The sequence below is a fragment of the Mandrillus leucophaeus genome, unplaced genomic scaffold (assembly GCF_000951045.1).
Source record: "Mandrillus leucophaeus isolate KB7577 unplaced genomic scaffold, Mleu.le_1.0 Scaffold387, whole genome shotgun sequence".
Lineage (NCBI taxonomy): Eukaryota > Metazoa > Chordata > Mammalia > Primates > Cercopithecidae > Mandrillus > Mandrillus leucophaeus.
The window spans coordinates 2,590,552-2,613,859 of record NW_012104109.1 but is presented as its reverse complement, the minus strand read 5'-3'; the positions used below and the strand labels follow the sequence as shown (position 1 = coordinate 2,613,859).

General features: G+C 35.5%; 1 protein-coding gene across 4 annotated transcripts in view; it reads left to right on the top strand.

Annotated features, from left to right (window-relative positions):
- DIAPH3 (diaphanous-related formin 3) overlaps positions 1-23,308 on the top strand; it is a 519,652-nt gene that overhangs the window by 105,367 nt on the left and 390,977 nt on the right. The window lies entirely within an intron of this gene.

The following is a 23,308-nucleotide window of genomic DNA, read 5'->3' as shown; positions in this document are numbered from 1 at the left end:
GCAGCACAGCAACATGGCACAAGTATACATATGTAACAAACCTGCACGTTATGCACATGGACCCTAGAACTTAAAGTATAATTAAAAAAAAAAAAGAAAAAAAAAAGACTATTCATGTTATGGAGTAATATGCCCATATTAAAAAGAATGAATTTGAATAATATCAGATAACTTGAGGAACTTCCATGAGGCGAAAAATGAGAAGAGCAAATCTGCAGAAAATCATGTAAGATGATTCTATTAAGAAATAATGGAATTATTCTCTATGTGTATATGTGTGTGTTTGCATGCACACACCTATATAGGATTTTATCTGTAGGGATTAAAATACAGAAAAGTATGTATACCAGGCTTTTTACATGGTTTACTTTATGATGGGAAGGAGATAGAGAAGCTAGGCAAAAAATTATGCCGCTATGGATTTATGAAAAAAAAATCAGATAAATATACACTCAAATTAATAAAGAAGAGTTTAAAAATTGTTTAGAAAACTATATTAAAAGGGTAATATAGATTTGGTTACTTTCAGGAATTATGACTAAAGGATTTCAGAATGCCATATTTAAAGTCCATTTTTCAAACCAAAGAAGTTGAGAAACATGAAAATGAGTCTCCGGACGTAGTTTGAAGATGGCAGATAGACTTACTGTGAAGGAAATTAGCTTGAGGTAATGGCGTATATAAGTCTAATTGTATCTCCTCATCCTAGCAAGGGGTCAGCTATCTGTACATATCCATGGCTGTATTTGGCATTTAATAGATGTTGGTTGGATAAAGAGAGATGTTTATGCCTATTTATCCAGTATGTATACCTACCAGGCCTGTAAATGTTGGTTGAGTAAATGCATTGGAAGACGTAAACAGTGTGACTTTCAGTAAGAAAGTACTTTTTTTTTTTTTGAGATAGGGTCTCACACTGTCGCTCAGGCTGGAGTGCAGTGGCGTGATCATGGCTTACTGCAGACTCAATTCCTCGTGCTCAAGCAATCCTCTCACCTTAGCCTCCAGAGTATCTGGGACTACAGACTTATGCCACCATGCCTGCCTAATGTTTTATTTTTATTTTTTGTAGAGATGGGGGTCTCATTGTATTGCCTCGGCTGGTCTTGAACTCCTGGACTCAAGCGATGCTCTGGTCTCAGCCTCCCAAAGTGCTGGGATTATAGGCATGAGCCACCTCACCCAGCCAAGAAAATAATTAAAAAAAAATGCAATTTAGAATACCAATTATATACCTCAATAAACATAGTTCCTTTTAGGAAAGATCTGTAATTCATTGTCACTTTGATACATTTTGATTAACTTGATGATATTGAGATATGTATGAAATCAGATTGATGATTGAGCAATCTAAAATGAATGTAAGCTGTTGCCAATTTAAGATGGAAAAAAGAAATACCTGTTTTAGATTTTTAAGCAGTTTAAAATTCATATGGCATTGTGCCATTTCTGATTTTCACAAGAACTCTAATTTCATTGAGGGCAGGGATTATGTAATTTTCAGTCTCCTCAGCCTGTAATGTAGCATATGAACAATAAGTTATTGATGAATAAAAGTGATTTATAACTATAGTATATCTCAAACACAAATTAGTCTAGCACAATATATCCTTCAGTGGTGGTCTAGATTCACTTTCTCCTTTGCATTCAGTGACATTGCACTGGTTGCTTGTAATCAGCCATCTGGGAGTATTTACATCACATAGATTGGCAAACAATATTAGATTGTTTTTCTGTTACTGAGAAATGGTTGTTAAACATTTACCAGCAGCACCACTGTATTTATGTATGAATCATGACCTGTGGTATGGTAACTATACAAATTAATTCATGAAAGTGAATGTTACATTCTGTAATTTGTGATGTAATTGTCTTCATCAGAAATTAGATATAACATTTATAACGTATAAGATATTTTTCTCACTTAGAAATTTTATTATTGTTTTATTGATTATTATTAAAAAAGTTAATCTGTTAATCCAAGTGTGAATTACTCCACGTCCACTACTAGATTTGAGGGTGGTAGTATTTCAAGGATAAACCAATTTACTTTCATGTTTAATGAGTGGCTTATTGCTTATGATACATGTTATTGAGTGCAAATGGCACTGAAAAATTATACTTCTATGAAAGTTATACTATTTTCTTGAATTTTCTTAGCTTGTTTCTAAAGAAATGATTTATTTAAAATGACATTTTATTTTGATATATATGATTTGTAGGAAATGTGTAGGTTTCTGCAGATCATCATGAATTCTGAAATATCCAAAACAATGATTAAAAAATGACTTTTCAGGACCACTGTATTTTCTCCTTGGTTTTCCATTCAAAATTAGAAAGATACTTAATTACTTACCCACCCCCACCAGTTTTTTGTTGCTCAAAGCTATGATTGTTGTGCTTTTCTTTCCTGTTAGTAGTTATTTGAGTAGTTGGCCTGGAAGATAGCATATTAATAAAGTATTCTGGGAACTTGTGAAAATTTTTTAAAGATCAACTCCAGAAATGAAAACTTGTTGATGAGTTGACATGGATCATGTCTCCAAGTCATGACCTTTAGTTTGAGATACTGTAGCAGCAGTGTATCTCTTAGATTAGTGGAATTGTTTCATCTCTCCCTTGTTCATTCATTTTTCTTTTGACAAATATTGCTGTGTGTCAGGCACTGTTATTAGGCAGCAGAAATACTATGATGAGCAAAGTTGATCATGGCCCTACCCTAATGTAGCTTACATTTTATTAGGGGAGTCAAACAATCAGTAAGTGCAACATAAGATCAGATTTGGGAACAGAAGAAATTGTAATAGTTGTATTATAATAGTTTAATAGTTGTGTTTTTGCCATTATTAATATAGATATAACTTGTTTTATTGTGCCTTGCTTTATTGGTCTTTGCAGATGCTGCTTTGTGTTTTTTTTTTTTTTTTTTTTTTTAAATAAAGGACTGGAAACCCTGCATTGAGTAAACCTATTAATGCCATTTTTTCCAACAGCATGTGTTTACTTCATATTTCTGTGTCACGTTTTGGTATTTGGTAATTCTTGCAATATTTCAAACTTTCATATTATTTGTTTGTATATCTGTTATGCTGATCTGTGATTAGTGATCTTTGATGTTACTTTTGTAATTGCTTTAAGGTGCCACAAACCACACCCATGTTAGAAAGTAAAGTTAATAAGTGTTATGTGTGTTGTGACTACTCCATTGACCAGCTCTTTTCTGTTTCTCTTCCTCTCCTTGGGCCTCCCTGTTCCCTGAGGCACAGCAATGTTAAAATTAAGGCAGTTTATAACCCTACAATGACTTCTAAGTGTTCAGGTAAAAGGAAGAATCCCAAGTCTCTCATTTTAAATCAAAAGCTAAAAATGATTAAGCTTAGAGGAAGGTGAGATAGGCCAAAAGCTAAGCCTCTTGTGCCAAACAGCCACGCTGTGAATGCAAAGCAAAAATTCTAAAGGGAATTAAAAGTGCACTCCAGTGAACATGTGAATGATAAGAAAGCAAAGCAATCTTATTGTCGACATAGAGAAAGTTTTGAGTGGTTCAGTTAGAAGATCAAACTAGCTACAACATTCTGTTAATCCAGAGCCTATTCCAGAGCAAGGACCTAACTCTCTTCAGTTTTATGAAAGCTGAGAGAGGTGAGGAAGTTACAGAAGAAAAGTTGGAACCTAGCAGAGGTTGGTTCATGAGATTTAAGGAAAGAAACTACCTTCACAACGTAAAAGTACAAGGTGAAGCAAGAAGCAAATGCTGATGTATCTGTTGCAGCAAGTTATCCAGAAGGTGTAGCTAATATCATTGATGAGGGTGGCTACACTAAATAACAGATTTTCAATATAGATGAAAAAGCCTTATATTTGAAAAAGATGCTGTCTAGGACTTTCACAGCTACAGATAAGTCAATGTCTGGCTTTAATGCTTCAAAAGACAGGCTGACTCCTTTGTTGGGGCTAATGCAGCTGATAACTTGAAGTTGAAACCAGTGCTCAATTACCATTCCAAAAATCCTAGGGCCCCTAGGAATGATGCTAAATCTTCTCTACCTGCACTCCAGAAATGGAACAACAAATGCTGGATGGCAGCACATCTGTTTATAGCATGGTTTACTGAAAATTTTAAGCCTACTTGTTGAGACCTACTATTCAGAAAAAAGATTCTTTTAAAAATATTTCTGTTCATTGACAATGCACTTAGTCACGTAAGAGTTCTGTTGGAGAGGTATAAGGAGAGTAGTGTCTTTTTTTTTTTTTTTTTTTTAAGATGGAGTTTTGCTCTTGTTGCCCAGGCTGGAGTGCAATGGTGCGATCTTGGCTCACTGCAACCTCCGCCTCCCGGGTTTAAGCAATTATCCTGCCTCAGCCTCTAGAGTAGCTGGATAACAGGTGTGTGCCACCATGCCCGGCTAATTTTGTGTATTTTTTAGTAGAGACAGGGTTTCACCACCAGGCTGGTTTCGAACTCCTGACCTCAGGTGATCCACTCATCTCGGCCTCCCAAAATGTTGGTATTACAGGTGTTAGCCACTGTGCCTGGCTAGGAGAGTAATGTTTTTATGCATGTGAACACAACGTCCATTCTGCATCCCATGGATCAAAGAGTCATTTCAACTTTCAAGTCTTAAGTAAGAAATACATTTCTCAAGGCTGGAGCTGCCATAGATAGTGATTCCTCTCATGGAAAACCTTCTGGATAGGATTCACCATTCTAGAGGCTGTTGAGAGCATTTGTGATTCATGAGGGGAAGGCTATCTATGAACATTAACATGAGTTTTGAAGAAGCTGACTTCAACCCTCGTTGATGACTTTGAGGGGTTCAACACTTTAGTGGAGGAAAAACTGCAGATATGGTGTAAATAGCAAGAGAACTAGAATTAGAAGTGGAGCCTGAAGATGTGACAATTTCTGCAATGTTATGATAAAGCTCAACAAATGAGGAGTTGCTTCTTATGGGTGAGCAAAGAAAATGGTTTATTGAGATGGAAACTCCTGGTGAAGATGTTATAAACATTGTTCAGATGGCAATAAAGGATTCAGAATCTTCCATAAGTTTAGTTGATAAGGTAGCATTTGTGATGATTGACTCCAATTTTGAAAGAAGTTTGAAAGTAAAATGCTATCAAGTAGCATTGCATGCTACAGAAAAATCTTTCATGAAAGGAAGAGTCAGTTGACTTCATTGTTGTCTGATTTTAAGAAATTGCCACAGCTACCTTAATTGTCAGCAACCACCACACTGATTAGTCAGCTGCCATCAACATTGAGGGCAAGACCCTTCACCAGCAAAAATAGAACTTGCTGAAGGCTCAGAGGACCGTTACCATTTTTAGGCAAGCAAAATATTTTTAAATTATGTATGTTGTTTTAAGACCTAATGCTGTTGCTCACTTGATAAACTGCAATGTAGTGTAAACATAACTTTTCTGTGTACTGGGAAACCAAAAAGTTCACATGACTCACTTTTTGTAATATCTATATGTTTTATTATCATGGTCTGTAACTGATCCTGCAATATCTCTGAGGTATGCCTGTATTTTTGTTCAGGTTCCTTCACAGTACCACAGAACCTGAGAATCTGGCATGTTTACATTTTCTACTGGCACAGATATCCTTATTTATTCATGATGTTCATGAGGGGCTGTGCTTGGTGTATGTCAGAATGTAAAGGTTTAAAGGTAATTGGAAGGAAATAGTATACAGAAACACTGGTTTAAGTAGTAATCATAAAAAAAACTACTCTGGAAAGAATTACCCAGCAAATTGGTAAAATTCCCAAGCACGTATTTCCAGAGCACAACAGGAATTTTGCAGGTTTTGTTAATTTTTGTATTTTTAACATGTAAAACACTGCTTGTATATAATAGATGTTCAGCAAAGGTAGAATGAATAAATGAGTGTAAGTATCTTGTTTTAACCAGTAGCCCCAATATGGTTTTAATCAAGGAAGGATTACAAATTTTTTTTTAATGTTTTTTGAGTTCCTGTTTTCTGAGATGCATATAAAGATAAACCCAACATTTATCTTACTCTCAAGGAATCTTTAATCTTGTAATCATAAAATGTCTAAATATGTCACTGAAACAAGGTAGAAGTAATTAAGATAAAATAGAGGAAATAAACCTAAGGTGGGAATTTGAGGGTCAGCACTATCTCCTGCGGAGACGGGTAGAAGAGGTTTTGTTGGGAAGGAACAGATAGGATTTGAACATTTGGAGGTGGGGTTGTAGAGGAGGCTGTAGGCAGTAAAGATGTTTGTATAGGGAAAACCATGGTATGCATAGCTGAATTGGAAAGTTGTTCTCCCCACCTCCCGGAGTTAAGGCTCTTATGAAAGAGAATAGTGGAATACAAGGTTGGAAAGGTAGGTTTTGGAGAATTTTTACCTTTTGTAGATGGTAGAAAATTGAATATTTTTGAGAAGAGTGAGATTGTTTGAGAGACGCTCCTTTGTGTCTATTAACAGGAAAAGCAATTCTCCCTGTATTTTGTCTTTTAAGTTCCTTGAAGTCAGACATGTTTAGTTTCCTTCTTATGTGTGGGGGTGGTAGGTGTATCTGGGGGAGGGGCATGTTTTGTGATTAAATATAGCAATTTTTTCCAGCTGTTTCTTTCTTGATTTTTTTTTTTTAATGTTACCGTAGAACTGAGAAGATGTATTTATTCATGTCTACCTGAACATGCCTCTTTGTGTAACCTTCTAAGCCTGTGGAGAGGCTTATGTCTCAGTCTTCCTCACTGTTGCTTGAATATATTTCTAACATACAGCTTTTTGTAACTTCATTTCCGATCAATTTTGCAGTTCCATCCTGTTGTCTGTGGGTTAAAGTCTCCTTTCCTTAGTATGAGGTAGGCACATTTCACTTTCTTGTTTCTGTGTATTTTGTGCTTCTATTCTCTCCCTTCCTATAAAACCTGTAATTGGGCGTATAGCTCGTAAAACACACCAGCTCTTCCACCTGACTCTGCCGTGGCCCATATTGCTTTTGTTATTCTGCTTTCCAATCCTGGTCTTTTAAGACCTGGTTCTTGTAGGATCTCTGCTGGGAAGCTTTCCTGACCTTGATTGATGTCAGGAAAGCTTCCTAACATTAGTTGATGTCCCAACAATTGGGACATCTTCCCTTCTGCTCCCAGAGACTAGGTTCATGCACAGGCTCCCTTACTTTTTAACTGTTTAGATGTTCTTACTCAGCTGATAATGAGAACCTCATGGGCAGAATTTTCTTATTTCTTTTAGAGTTTCAGTAGTTATTATAACAGTATATAATATATACTTACATGGTTATTTGAATGTATCTTTTAGGTGGATAGCTGGGTTTTTACAGAACATCCTAGAAATTATGAATTTATAAAATCACTATATATAATTTTATATGTTATTAAAATTTTAAATTTTCATGTTTGTGAATTTTCTTAGGAGCATGGTAGTTCAGTAAATTTAGGTCTATTATCCTTTTTACCCTCTCTTTTATTTAAGAAGTATTTATACATTATCTGTTTAGAACATAATAGTGCCCAGGATTCTGGGAAATATAAAAGGCATAGGAGACAATCTGTTCAGTTAGTTACAAGGAGGATGAAGTATAAACAAATGAACAACACAACTCTTTTGGTTGGACTTTAGTTGCTTCTCATTTTGATCTATTCATTTGTTCAAGTTGTTCCCTTTCCCTATCCCGCAAACTATGGGTCAGTACTTTCTTCTTTTGCTTTACTCTATAAACTGCATAGCTTTAAAAACTGTTAATCATAAAAGAGAGTATTTGCTTATTGTGACAACAATGCAGGCATTTTCCCAGTATATTTCAATTTTGCAACTTCTTCCACTGGATAACCACGGTGAGCATTTTATACTGAGGAGACCGGAGGCCAACGTCCCATAACGGATTGTAGTAGGGTGTGATCCAATGATCCAAAGATTTTGTTTTATCCTCTCTACTGTTTATTTTTTACCTGTATTTAGCTGGTACTGTTATTTATATGAAGAATAATCTAGAAAGTGAATTAGATTTTATTCTGTTTATGTTTTTGAGCTTTTTACTAATATAAACGATTACATTTATAAGCTAGCTTGTACATATGAAGAGGCAAGGTGGTGTTCTTCCAAAAATCAAGAAAATAAAAAAAAGGAAGACAGACTTAAAGTGTAAATGTAACAGTGACACTTGAAAGTAGTACTCTGAATTGTGGAGGCAAATAATTGTGCAATTACCTGAGGGATTGAAAAACAAATTGCCTAATTTTAAAGACTGGAACAGCTGGTGTTTTCTTGTCCCTCCTCCCCTTTTGTTGGTAAATGGCCAATGAAATTCTGTTGTAGCTTTTCTTTTTACATAAACATAATCAATGCAATAAAGACGATAATGAACCAATGACTAAGAACATCAGTGGATTTTTTCTATCTGTTCAGATGTGCTGAACACATCTTCATCCTTCAATGAACCATCAAATAGAGGCTGGCAAATTAGAACATCCATGTTTATTTAATCAGCTCACCCACCCCCCAACTTTGAGCTGCCTTTAAATCTTTAAATCACAATTTGTTTTTTAGGTGGGATTAAACATTTTCCAGTACCAGAGGTATACTGAAGATCCTAAATAAAAACAAATGGTCCTGTATGACACCATATGACCTTTTTATTTCATTTTATTGTTCAGAAAGGAAACATAATAATGATAATCTATGTAAAGTATTTTAAATGGCATGTTTAAAAACCTGAATTAAGGATTTCAGAAGAATTTGATTTGAATGTACCTTATAAATAGCATAAAGCATGAAACATTTGTAAATTTAAAAATAGTTGTCTAGTACTTTTAGATTATGTTTATACAGTAAAATCTATAAATCTTAAGGATACCACTTGATAAATTTTCATTGAGTAAACACACCCATGTAATCAGTATCTAGCTGGGGAAATAGAATAGTGCCCATAAACTCAAATGTTTCAGTCACTACCCTTTCTCCTCTTCAAGACAGCTTCTCTCTTGGCTTCTAACACTACACATTAGTTTTTTTCTATTTTATAAATGTTTTTTAAAACTTTTAATTTTTTAGTTTTTTAACCATTAAAAAATTTTTACTGAACATATAATACATATATAGAACATGTAAATCATACTTTTTACACATATCATATTAACAGTTTTTAATCTAATTCACATTTTTAATTTTAATTTTATTTCAACAGCTTTAGGGGTACAAGTGGTTTTTGGTTACATGTATGAGTTGGATAGTGGTGAAGTCTGGGATTTGGTGTACTTGTCACCTGGATAGTGTACATTGTACTCAGCAGGTAATTTTTCATCCTCCAGGGTTTATTATACCACTCTGTATGCCTTTGTGTACACATAGCATAGCTCCAACTTATAAATGAGAACATGCAATATTTGGTTTTCAGTTCCTGAGTTACTTACATAGAATCATGGCCTCCAGGTCCATCCAAGTTGCTGCAAGATACGATTTTCTTCTTTTTCTATGGCCAAGTGGTATTACAGTATATGTGTATGTGTGTATATATGTGTGTGTGTATACACACACACACACCCCAACACACCTATACACACCACATTTTCTTTATCCACTCACCAGTTGGTAGGCAGTTAGACTGGTTCCATGTCTTTGCAATTGTGGATTGTGCTATGATAAACATATGCGTCCTGGTGTCTTTTTGATAAAGTGATTTGTGTAACTGCTACATTGAATGGTACATCTACTTTTAGTTCTTTGAGAAATCTCCCTACTGTTTTCCCATAAATGTTGTACTAATTTAAATCCCCACCAGCAGTGTATAAATGTTCCCTTTTTACCACATCCATACCAACATCTGTTATATTTGGCTTTTTAATAACGATCATTCTAGCTGAGTAAGGCAGTATCTCATTATAGTTTTAATTTGCATTTCCATGATGATTAGTGATGAGCAATTTTTCATTTTTTTTGTCCATTTTTATATCTTCTTTTGAGACTTCTTTTGTCAGAAGTGTCTATTCTTGTCATTTTTAGACACTTTTTAAAGGAATTACCTGTTTTTTCTTGCTGATTTGGTTCCTTTTAAGTTCTGGATATTACTTCTTTGTCAGATGCATAATTTGCATATATTTTCTCCCATTTTGTAGGTTGGCTCTTTACACTGATGATTTCTTTTGTTATGTAGAAGCTTTTAAGTTTAATTAGGTTCCATTTATTTTTTGTTTTTTGTTGCATTTGCTTTTGGGGTCTCACTCATAAATTATTTGCCAGGGCCAGTGTCCAGAAGAGTTTTTCCTAGGTTTTCATTTAGAATTTTAATGATTTCAGGTCTTAGATTAAGTCTTTAATCTATTTTAAGTTAATTTTTATATGTGGTGAGAGATAGGGATCCAGTTTTATTCTTCTACACGTGGCTATCAAATTTTCTTAGCACTATTTATTGAATAGGGTGTCCTTTCCCCAATTTATGTTTTAGTATGCTTTGTTGATGATCAGTGGTTGTAAGTATTTGGCTTTATTCCTGCATTCTCTATGCTGTTGCCTTGGTTTATGTATCTCCTTTTATACCAGTACCATGCTGTTTTGGTTACTATATCCCTGTTGTATAATTGGAATGTGATGCCTGCAGATTTGTTGTTTTTGCTCAGTATTGCTTTGGGTATCCCCTTCAGGGTCTTTTTTGGTTCCATATAAATTTTAGGAATGCTTTTTCTAATTCTGTGAAGAATGGGGTTGTTATCTTGATAGGAATTTGCACTGAATCTGTAGATTGCTTTAGGCAGTATGGTCGTTTTCATGATGTTGATTCTTTCAATTCAGGAACGTGAGATGTTATTTCCATTTGTGTCATCTGTGATTTCTTTAAGCAGTGTTTTGTTGTTCTCTTTGTAGAGATCTTTCACCTCCTTGGTTAAGTATATTCCTTGGTACTTTATTTTTTTGTAGCAGTTTTAAAAGGAATTGAGTTCTTGATTTGATTCTCAGCTTGGTTGTTGTTGGCATATGGCAGTGCTACTGATTTGTGTACAGTGATTTTGTAACCTGAATTCATTGATCAGATCTAGGAATCTTTTGGAGTAGTTTTTAGGGTTTTCTAGGTATAAGATCACATCATCAACAAACAGAGATAATTCGACTTCTTCTTAATGCCCTTTATTTCTTTCTCTTGCCTGATTGCTCTGGCTGGGACTTCTGGTACAGTGTTGAATAGAAGTGGTGAAAGTGAGCATACTTGCCTTGTTCAAGTTCTTAGGAGGAAGGAAAAACTTGTTTTAATTGGGCAAAATTTAAATAATATAAAATTTATTATTTTAAATTGCATAGTTCAGTGGCATTTAATATCTTTACAATGTTATGCAATAGCACTACCATCTAGTTCCAGCACATTGTTGTCAACCCAAAAGGAAACTTCATATGGTTTAAGTAGTAACTCCCTATCTCTTCCCACTCCCCCAGATAGATTTGGCCAGTAGAAGTCTCTTCAAGCTAGTTCCTTTCTCCTTTTTTGTCCCTATCATTCTTTGAATACTTCCTCATTATCTTGCACACTGTCTTCCAGGATCATTTGGTACTGTTCTACACCCAGCCTTGGAGTCAGGCATTTCTCCAAGGACCCCTAGTTCCTTTTAGTGGAGAATGTTATTTAGAATTCAAGATCTGGATGCTAGGTCTTTTAATGGTATATCTTCTGGGCCCTTATAGACAGAGCTAGGAAAAATAAAATAAAATAAAATAAATGCACATACACACAAATACATATGGGTGTGTATTTACATGTATGTGATACGTGTATATGTACATGAGTATATGTGTGTATATGAAATATGTGTAGATCCATGTATAGAAAAAACATATTTGTATACACATACCCATCTTTATTTTTCTTTTCATCTATATATATCTATGTATCTCTATCCCTCCAACTCTCTCCTTTCTCTGTCTCTATTTCTCCTTCTCTCTCCTCTCTTTTCTCTGTATATATAGATATTATAGCAGATAATATATATCACATATATAAAATAGACAATAGATAATATAGGTATATTATATATATATTCAAAAACCTGAAGTTCATGTTGATAATCTTCAGTTAGAGTCTAACATTACAGGGTTCATTCTAGCCTTCCATATTTTTATATTCTTATTTCTCAGACATTATTATTCATTTGAAAAACAATTAGGTTTCTTGTGTTTGGATTTTTAGGATTTCCTTCCTCTCTTTCTGATATTAATATTTCTCATTTCAAGTATATGAAACATTAACAAAGTTCCAAAAGTCAGAACTATACAAAGAGGACTATTCTAAAAAAGTCAGAACTTCACAAAAAATAACTATGCAAAAAAATTGTCGCTTAGTCTCTCATCCCCCTTTCTTCTCTGGAAATTTTCTCTCCCCATCTTTTCTACCATATTCCCATCCACCCCGAAGGTATATGATTGTATTAGTTCCTTGTTCCTTCCTGTGTCTTTTTGCACAAATGAAGAGATACATGTATTTTTTCATTTTTTTCTTTCATAAATTTAAGGTAATATACTGTAGATATTCTTTGGCATGTTTTACCATTACACATGATTTCTAGGATATGATTTTATCAGCTCATAGAGATATTGTCTGTTTTTCTTATAATTGCATGCTACTCCATTATGTGGTTCATCATGGTTTGTTTAAACTAGTATTCTCTGGCTATGGAAGAAACAGTTGACTGTTACCTGTATAGTATATCCTTTTTGAGGCTTAAGAGCTAAAACAATAGTTCAGTTTTGGTCGCGGTAAGCAGGTAAAAGTGTTAGAACACTGGAGTACTGCATTCAACAGTTGAAGCAACACTTCTTAAATATGTAAAATAGTCTAAATAATCAACTGTCTTATTGAAGGCAATGGGCCAATGCAGGAAAGCTTTTCCATTAGAATAGAGGTCATGCTGGTTAAATATTGATGGATAATAAAAGAATGTTGTGTGTCAAATTTCTTCTGTTATTTCAAGTTAGTTTCTAAGGGTCTAAAATTGGTATTAGATCATTATAATTATTCTTTATAGAGATATTTTAGAAGTGAAAAGGGAGGGAAGTAGCATATTTTCTGTACTTTATCTTTTTTTTGGGTAAAATAGGGTTGGTAATTTTAAGCTTTTTAATGTACCCTATAACCAGCTTCCAAATTATAGGCAGAGTCTTTGGCACATAATGATACTCATTAAATGTTTGTTTAAAAAGCCAAGTAACTCTTTAAGCGAATTCCTTGCTAAACTTTATTTTGTTGGTGAATGCACCTTTCTGCAATATTCTTCAACTTTCATAGTTTCTACTATGTGTTTGTATAAAATTATCTGTGAATAACAGATTTTATTGGCACTGGAGATCTGTTTGTATATGTTCTGAAAATGAGTTATTCATACAGCAGTGACAGCTTAGAGTTTCTGTTGATCAGTTACATTAGAGATGCTTGAAATCATTTGTAAAATGCAAGGAAATAGTCGCAATGCATTTTAATAGTAATATGCATGGTAGTAATTTAGATTATAATTATCCTCTTGGCGGCAAGTGTGCTTACCCTTGTTTTGTACTGTGCTGACTCTGCTCTTTTCTTAAAATATTGTCCCTATCAGTGCAAACTATTTCTTTAAATAGTCTTGACATTTCATATCATCTCATTCTTCTTCACAAGTCTCATCACCTGAGTAGGTACTGGGAATTCAGCAGTTGCAAAACCAAAGAAAAACCGAGGCAGTTAATTAATGTTTATTGACTTAAATAGAAACCTACAGGCATAGAGATAGACACATATACCCATGCAAGAGTGCATATAACTTTCTTATCACTCTGAGAACGTAAGCTTTTTCACTATTTAGGCTTTATGTAGATAACATTTTTCTGTTTTCTTTAATTTACTCGCTTAAAATTACAAAGTAAATGTTATGGAGAAGGATCTAGAATCTAGTAACTAACTTCACATAAAAATTAAAGTTCAACCTATTATAGTTCTCTGATATTTTAATATTTTAATCTCTAGAGGCTATATATTATAGGCTTTCATGTTAAAAAAAAATACTGGCTTTTTTTTTTTTTATAGGTTTAAGTGTGATTTAATGATTAAGCTAACACCAGCAGTTGAAGATGTGGCATAGTGAATTTTGGTATAGGCTATTATCTGGGAGAAATAAGGTATCATTTAGTGAGTTGGAAAACAGTCTACCGTGATTGGAGTAGTGTTTAAGAATATAATTTCTGACTCCTTTGATATCACAGATATTCTAGGCAAACTTTTGCTTTAAGCAACTACCATATGTTAGGTACTTTATTAGGCAGATAAAGAAGGTCATTGTCCTGATCGATATTGGCATTATGCTGTATCATCTTCTTTCAGAGTGTGTAGATATTTTAGATTTAGTTTTTTTTTTTTAACTTTTTTTTATTTTAAAAATCTGATCATTAATAAATGGTAGATTCTTCATGGTTGTATAAATACCATTCGGTTATTTCAAAAATCAACTGGTAACTAGAAATTCAATGTATTTTTATTTTGTCATAGAAATGGTATTCCAAATACCATTTCTATGCAAGCAAATCAGTGAGATAGAATAGTGAGTGAACATATACTGAATAAATGTTACACCTGAACTGAGATGAAATGTAGTCATTTAGATAGGGACAAAATAATCTTTTCAAGACAGGTCAAAGGTGAGGGTTACTATTACCTGTAATAGTTACCTAGCAAAAGAAAGAGTGTTTAGTTTTAGACAAACAGAAACGGTAAGGGAAATAAGTATGGGAAAGGGTATGTTACTTTTTCTACCTTAGAATACATTTAATAAAGAATATGATAAGAGGAATCTATGTACTTTTCTTTCTATCCTGCATTTGGTATTTTAGAATAAAATTTGCTAAGGGATTTAAAGAGATTTAAAAATTATGTTGGATAAATATCCTTCTAATTTTTGTGATGTCAGGCAGACATCCTTATCTCACTAATGTGTTTTGATACCACAGGGGATAAAGCTTTCTAAGTATTTTCATCTTCATGGCTAATGGACTTAAAGATATGCAGCCGTGAGTATCCTTTCCCCCCTCCCTGTACTTCCCTCTTCCTTTGAAGTTATGTGAAATGAAATACAAGAGCTGTTCTTAAAAGGAGTATTTCTGATTATTCTTGTAATATAATATTTTTCCCCTCAATTTCCTTTCTTTTATACCTGTGTTTGGATAGTAATATAATAAAAGGTAGTTAATTGTGTTGAAAAATAGTCTCTCTGGTCTATTTCCTATTTGTTTAATTTGAGGGTTGTGTGTGACTTATCTTCTTCTTTCTTATTACTATTTCTTTTTTATTCTTTTGAGATGGAGTCTGGCTCTGTCGCCAGGCTGGAGTGTAGTGGCATGATCTCGGCTCTCTACAACCTCTGCCTCGCGGGTTCAAGTGATTCTCCTGCCTCAGCCTCCCAAGTAGCTGGGCCTACAGATGGATCCTACCAAATCTGGCTAATTTTCGTATTTTTAGTAGAGATAGGGTTTCACTGTGTTGGCCAGGCTGGTCTCGAACTCCTGACCTCAGGTGATCCACCCGCCTTGGCTCTTTTCTTATTTTAACCCTTAGTCTATGTGTACCTTCCATTTTATTATAACCTTATTCATTCACTGAACGCCATTCACTTTGCAAAGGACTGGTAATACAGTGATGAATTAGGCAGAAGCAGACACTGCCCTGTTCTAGTGGAGAAGATGGCATCACACAGAGATGCTGGCATGTATGACAGACTTCTTATACCTTGACGACTGGGCTACCTAGTTGATTGCTTTTCCTTATGCTACCACCACTTCTATCATCCCTAATAAGTTCATTATTCACGTTGGTGATCTGTCCAAGATTCCACTTTCTCATTTACTTGACTTTATCACTCCTAGTGAACTTTGTTTTTTCACCCAGTCTCAGCCACCTGGGACAGTAAAATACTACTTCTAAATATGATTTACAGACTTGCTTTCCTGAGCACTGTCTATCTTTCCTATTTACTTGGTATCCTCACTTTAAGAATTGTGCAACCCCATTGGCAATTCTGACCCATTGACTTTACATTTTTCATGTTCGTCACCTCCCTGTTCCTGCCATGCCCTTACTTCTCTCCTTATATACTTAACACCCTCAGATCTTCACTCTCACACAAACCATCAGTTCGTTTGCCTCATTGTTCATATAAATCCTGCCCTTGGTTAAACTAAATTGCCCCCTCTCCTCTGCATCTGCACCTCAGCACAGCATGCATCTGGGAGGAAGCAGGTAGCTGCTACACTGAGTAGTCTTTTTTGAATGACCACAGTTAATAAGCAAGCCCTTAACAGTGCTCAGATATCCTACCACATGACCCTTTTTATTGCACTTCTTTACTTCCTGAAAACAATTTCCTACCTTCAGCTTGGCGTTCTCACTTTTAGTTGATTATATTGCTGCTTTTTTCACTGAGAATGTTGATGTAATCAGAATAGAACTGCCATACCTCACTTTCTAATCATCAGATCTGACAGTGTACCAGAATCTGTTTCCTTAAACTCTGCGTTTGCTCTTTTTACAGTGATAAACTTTCCTTGCAGCTGTATAAGGTCAGTCTCTCCCCTTGTGTAGTAGGGCACATCCTCTGTCATCTACTCAAGTGGTTTTTGTTTGCTTGTTTTTTTTTTTTTTTTTTTTTGAGACAGAGTTTCTCTCTTGTTGCCCAGGCTGGAGTGCAATGGTGTGATCTCAGCTTACTGCAACCTCTGCTTCCCAGGTTCAAGAAATTGTCCTGCCTCAGCCTCCCGAGTAGCTGGGATTGCAGGCATGTGCCACCATGCCCGGCTAATTTTTGTATTTTTAGTAGAGACAGGGTTTTGCCATGTTGGCCAGGTTGGCCTCGAACTCCTGACTTCAGGTGATCCACCCGTCTTAGCCTCCCAAAGTGTTGGGATTACAGGTGTGAGCCACCTTGCCTGACCGCTTGTTTGTTTTTCTGAGCCTGTACCTACCTCCCTGCATCAGTTTTGTTTCCTTTACTTGGTCATTCTCATCAGCATGCAAACATTACCATATATATATGTATTTTTTCCCACTCCCCCAAAATCATACCCCAGCATTCCCTCTAGCCACTGCACCCAGTTCTTTTCTCCCCTTTACAGAAAATCTAAGAGTTGTCCATTCTTGTTGCTTTTCTTCTTGAATTTATGATCAGGCTTATCCATAATCCACCGCTAAAACTGGTCTTTTCAAGGTCACAGTGATCAGTAGACATCATTCATTTACTTGCTGAGAACAAAAACCTGGACATCATCTTCAAATTTTCGTTTTTTCACTCTTACATATAAACTATCAGCCTCCTGTCTGCTGTACGTTGAAAATTTACTTTCATATTGAGGACATCTAATGTTTTCTATCACTGCATCTTATGCCAGGCTACCAACAACTCTTGACCAGACAATGCCGTAGTCTTCTAACTGACCTTGTTTCATGTGTTGCCATGTGTAGTCTGCTGCCATATAGTAGTTAGAAAAATCCTTAAAAAATGTGTATTTAATCTTATACTTTCCATGCTCAGAGGTCTCCAATACTTATCCATCCCACTCAGAATAAAACCTAAAGTCCCTACCATAGTTTATAAGATCCTATCAGGGGATGGCATACTTTTTCTTAAATGGCCATACAGTAGATATTTTAGACTTTGTCACATATGGTCTCAGTTGCATCTGCTGTTGCTGTTGCTTCTGATTTCCTCACTACTTCCTCCTCCTCCTCTTCATTCTTTTCCTCTTCTTTTTAATAAGCATTTGAAAAATGTAAAAATCATTCTCAGCCCAAAGATCATACAAAAACATTTGACACTCAGGCTGTAGTTTTTCAGCTGCCTGCCTACAGGATCAGTCCTTGTCATCTGTAACTCTTATCATGTTCACCGAGTCTTCTTACTGTCTTCTAAATATGCCAAGTTCATTCCTGCCACAAGGAATGTGTATTTTCTCTTCTGTTGGCTAGAAGTGCTTTTTCTCAGGTTTCCCATGTCCTCTCTTCTTCATTCTAGTCTCTGCACAAGTGATATTTTCTTTGTTTCTGTCTTTTCTTTTTTTGAGACACAATTTTGCTCTGTTGCCTAGGCTGGAGTGCAGTGGTGCGATCATGGCTCATGGCAACCTCAAACTCCTGGGCTCAAGTGATCTTCCAACCTCAGTCTCCTGAGTATCTAGATCTACAGGCATGCACCACCATGCTGGGTTAATTAAGAAAAGTGTTTTTTGTAGAGATAGAGTCTCACTATGTTGCCCAGTATATTTTTAGACTCCTAGCCTCTAGCAATCTTCCTGCCCCAGCCTCCCAAAGTGCTGAAATTACAGGCATGAGCCACCACGCTTAGCCTCACAAGCGTTATTTTCTTAGAGCAAAAGATAATATTTTCTCTAGAGGTTCTTAAATAGCTACTTCCCCATCACTCACTCTCTTTATTCTATCTTCCCCATCTGAGTAGATGGTACCATGTTTTGGCATAGACCAAAGTCCTAGGACTCATCTTTGACTTTTATTTCACTTCTGTGTCTACATCATGTAAACAGTACTTGGCACACAATAGGTGTTCAATATATCCTTTAAATAATAAGTAATAATGAAAGTTTTTTTAATACAGAATAAGAGTTATGAAAAATGAATCCATAGATTGGGGGAAGGGACTTGTTGTGTGCTCACGAGAGGCCTTCTGTGGGAAGTCACTCTCAGCCCAGGTCTAACCAATGTTTAGGAGTAGGCCTGGGTAAGGCTTGTAGTAGTGGTGGTGAGGGTTTGGGTAAGGGTAAGGGAGTGTGTTAGAGGCAGGATTCTCAGGTGGGAATGCAGAATCCTTGAGGCAACAAACTGTTCAAGTTGGACAGTTCAATATTGCTGAAGTAATTATCGTTAGCTAGTGGATTTAGTCTGTCTTTCCTAGTTTATTGTTTAAATCTACTTGCTGCCCTGTTTAAAATGTTGCCTCCTTTTTATCCCATCCTTCAGCCAAACACACCAAATTTAATAGCTCTGCTTCTGTGCCTGAATTGTAATGGCCCCAGAGAAAAGATTGACAGGTTAGTTTTGGTTTTCCATATAAATAGAACCATCTACTGTGTACATTTTGTTTGGGCTACTTCAACCTAGCATACTTTTTTGATTCCTTTGTCTTGTTGCATTTATCAATAGTGAATTCTTTTTATTGCTGCATAGTATTTCATTGTGTGGTTGTACTATAATTTGTTGATGAATCCTTGGGTTGTTCTCAGATTTTGACTGTTAAGAATAAAGGTATTCCATACATTGTAGATTTTTTCATTTTTTTCCTCCTACTTAACACCTAACTGTGCAATTGCTGAGTAATATGGGCAATGTATATTTAACTTAAAAGAAACAAACATTTTCCAGGGTGTTTCATTTTATATGTCCACCAGTAGTGCAGAAGAGTTCCAGGAGTATCAAATTCTCACTACTCTAGGAGACTACTATAGGGACTATGTAGCACTCCCTCATTTGTGGTTCCAATTTGAACGTCCCTGCTCACAGGTGATCTTGAACATGTCCTCATGTGATTACTGGCCATTCACATATCTTCTGTTATGAAATTTTTAATCTGTTTGTTAATTTCTTTGTCTTATAACTATTGAGTTATAGGAGTTCTTTATTCTGAATACTAGTCCTTTATGAAATGTATCATTGGGAGAGGCAGTGTTGCATGGGTCCTGAGTTTCACTACATCTTGCTGGCTATTCCAAGAATGCAAAGTTTGATTGCTCTTTACTCATCCCATTTTCAGAGTTGCATTTGCAGTGAGTAGCCTGGAGAGGCGAGGTTTTGCCTCCCTCTGCACAATGAGCATGCCTATTACTGCTCATTATAAAAATGGTGAGTACCCCAAGTTCAGTGTTCTTCTCTTATGATGCAATCCACTGCATGTGCAGGCATTCACCATGGGCCCTGCATTGTCCCCGTGTGATTTGGTGGGTTAGGGACCCAATACATGCATAATAAAGTCCTTTGTCTCTAATCCAGGAGTCTTGTGTTTTCTGCTAGCATCTGTGAAATAGTAACAGGCTAACTTAGCTTGTATGTAAGTTGAAATCTCAGACTCTATACAGTTCTTAACTGTATTGCAAATATTTTCTCCTGGTTTGTGCTTACCTTTCATTTCCTTACTGAAACTAATTTAATAAGATACTTTTGAATTTAATGAGGTACAATATTTTGGTTTTATAGCTAGTACTCTTTGTGTCCTATTTAAGAAATCTTTTCCTTCTTCAAGGCAGGGAGGATTTTTACCTGTTTTCTTCTAGATGTTTTATAGTTTTAGCTTTTACTTTTAGGTCTAGGATCCAGGTTCACTTTCTTTCATATGAAAGTCCAATTGTTCTAGTACCATTTGTTGAAGAGATTCTTCTTCCTGCCATTGAATTACATTGGAAACTTTTGTGAAAATCGTTGACGATATGTTATATTTCTGGACTCTCTATTCCATTGATGCATGTACCACTCTAATTTGATTACTATAGATTTATAGTTAATCTTGAAATCAGATAATGTAAGCCCCCCAACTTTGTTCTTTATCACAATTGTTTTTCCTATTTTAGTTCTCCTTTATTTTCATATAAATTTTAGGATGTACTTCTCAATTTCTACAAAACACTTGATGGGATTTTGACAGTAATCATTGATTGAATCTATGGGTTTTTTTTTTTTTAGAAAATGTACTTAATGGATTTCTTAATAAAATTATGTCTTCTGATCTATGAATATGGTATGACATGTTTTTTTTTATAGGTTGTCCTCAGTTTCTCTCCACAAATGTATTGTAGTTTTATCTATAGGTATTTCCTTTTTTCTTTTTTTTTTAAAAAATATGTAAATTTCTGGGATACATGTGTAGAACATGCAGGTTTGTTACATAGGTATACACATGGCATGGTGATTTCCTGCACCCATCAACCCATCATTTACATTAGGTATTTGTCCTAATGCTATCCCTCTCCTAGCCCCCAACCCCAGAAAAGCCCCGGTATGTGAGGTTCCCCTCCCTGTGTCCATGTGTTCTCATTGTTCAACTCCAACTTATGAGTGAGAACATGAGGTGTTTGGCTTTCTCATTCTTTTTTATGGCTGCATAGTATTCCATGGTGTATATGTGCCACATTTTCTTTATCCAGTCTATCATTGATGGGCATTTGGGTTGGCTCCAAGTCTTTGCTATTGTGAACAGTGCTGCAATAAACATATGTGTGCATGTGTCTTTATATTAGAATGACTTATAATCCTTTGGGTATATACCCAGTAATGGGATCGCTGGGTCAAATGATATTTCTAGTTCTAGATCCTTGAGGAATCGCCACTTACACTCCCACCAACAGTGTAAAAGTGTTCCTATTTCTCCACATCCTCTCCAGCATCTGTTGTTTCCTGACTTTTTAATGATCGCCATTCTAACTGGCGTGAGATGATATCTCATTTTGGTTTTGATTTGCATTTCTCCAATGACCGGTGATAATGAGCTTTTTTAATGTTTTTTAGTCACATGAATGTCTTCCGTTGAAAAGTGTCTGTTCATATCCTTACAGTAATTGGGTGATTTTATGATTGGGACATATAATATCCTGTTGAGTGATGATAAAATGAACTAAAGCAAAAAGATTTTTGGATGCCTGAACTCATCTCTGTAGGGATGTAGCTGTAAGGACTTCATAAAATGTGGATTCAGTTAGCTCTCATTTTATGGAATGGCATCTTTTGATTCAATTGAGTTTATTGCTATTCAGGAGATGGAAGAGAAGAGGTTCCAATGTTTTAAGATAATTAAAATCCTTATTTTTCATAATACAAATCAAAGGTAATAATGAATATTTAGAAATCTAAAAACATCAGGCACATTATTTAGACATATTAAGTAACTATCAGAAGAAACTGTTAAGGGAATTAGGAATTACTGTCTTTGTGAGACAGGGCTAAGATGTAGGATAGGTGGTTTTTGTTTTTTATCCTTTAATACCACTTTTATTCTTATCCACGTGCACTTATTGGTTATTCTCATACTTAAAAAGTATTTGCTACATGGAGCTTACTTATTGTTGAAGAAAAAAATCTATTTATTCAGTTGTAGTTTATTTTGATCCTACCCGAATTGCAAGTTTTTCGGAAATAAATTTGGAATGGGCTACAAGAGATCATCTAGTTAACCTCTACTGCTATATTTTTGGATAAAAATATTGGCCTGACAGCATGCACAGGAAACTTGAAAAATTTATGGTATCAAGAAATTGTAAACAACCTACTTGCCCAAGAGCCAGGGACTAATTAAGTAAGTAATGCAATAGTCTGTAGGCAGGAAGAGGTCATATTTTTTATGGCTTATGTATTGGCATTGGAATATGTTCATGAAGTGTTGCCTAAAGATAACAGTAGCCTATAGAACAATAAGTATCAAATGATGTTTTAAATAAGTAAAGTATATTGTATTTGTTTGTTCTCACACTGCTAATAAGATGTACCTGAGACTGGGTAATTTATTTATTTATTTTTACTCTTATTTTTATTTTTTGAGATGGAGTTTCACTCTTGTTGCCCAGGCTGGAGTGCAATGGCACGATCTCAGCTCACCGCAACCTCTGCCTCCCAGGTTCAAGCGATTCTCCTGCCTCAGCCTCCTGAGTAGCTGGGATTACAGGCATGTGTCACGATGCCTGGCTAGTTTTGTATTTTTAACAGAGATGGGGTTTCTCCATGTTGGTCAGGCTGGTCTCGAACTCCCGACCTCAGGTGATCCGCCCACCTCGATCTCCTAAAGTGCTGGGATTATAGGCATGAGTCACTGTGCCTGGCTGAGACTAGGTAATTTATAAATAAAAAGGTTTAATGTACTCACAGTTTCACATGGCTAGGGAGGCCTCACAATCATGGCAGAAGGCAAAGGAGGAGCAAAGTCACATCTTATATGGCAGCAGGCAAGAAGTGACAGCGAAGGTGGGGGAAAAGCTTCTTATAAAACCATCAGATCTCGTGAGAACTCACTGAGTATCACGAGAACAGCATGGAGGTAAACACTCCTATGATTCAGTTACCTCCTGTAGGGATTATGGGAACTACTATTCAAGATGAGATTTGGGTGGGGACACAGCCAAACCATATCATATATGTTTTAAAATATAAATATATGCAAATATATTAATACTCTCTCTATGAGAAAAATGCTTTATGTAGAAATATATTAGTAGTACTTATTTTGAGGCACCTTTGTTCTTGTTGCTTTTCTGTGTTTTCCAAATTTTCTCTGTTGAACAATCAATCTTTTGGTAATTCAGAGCAAAAAGAGACATCGATA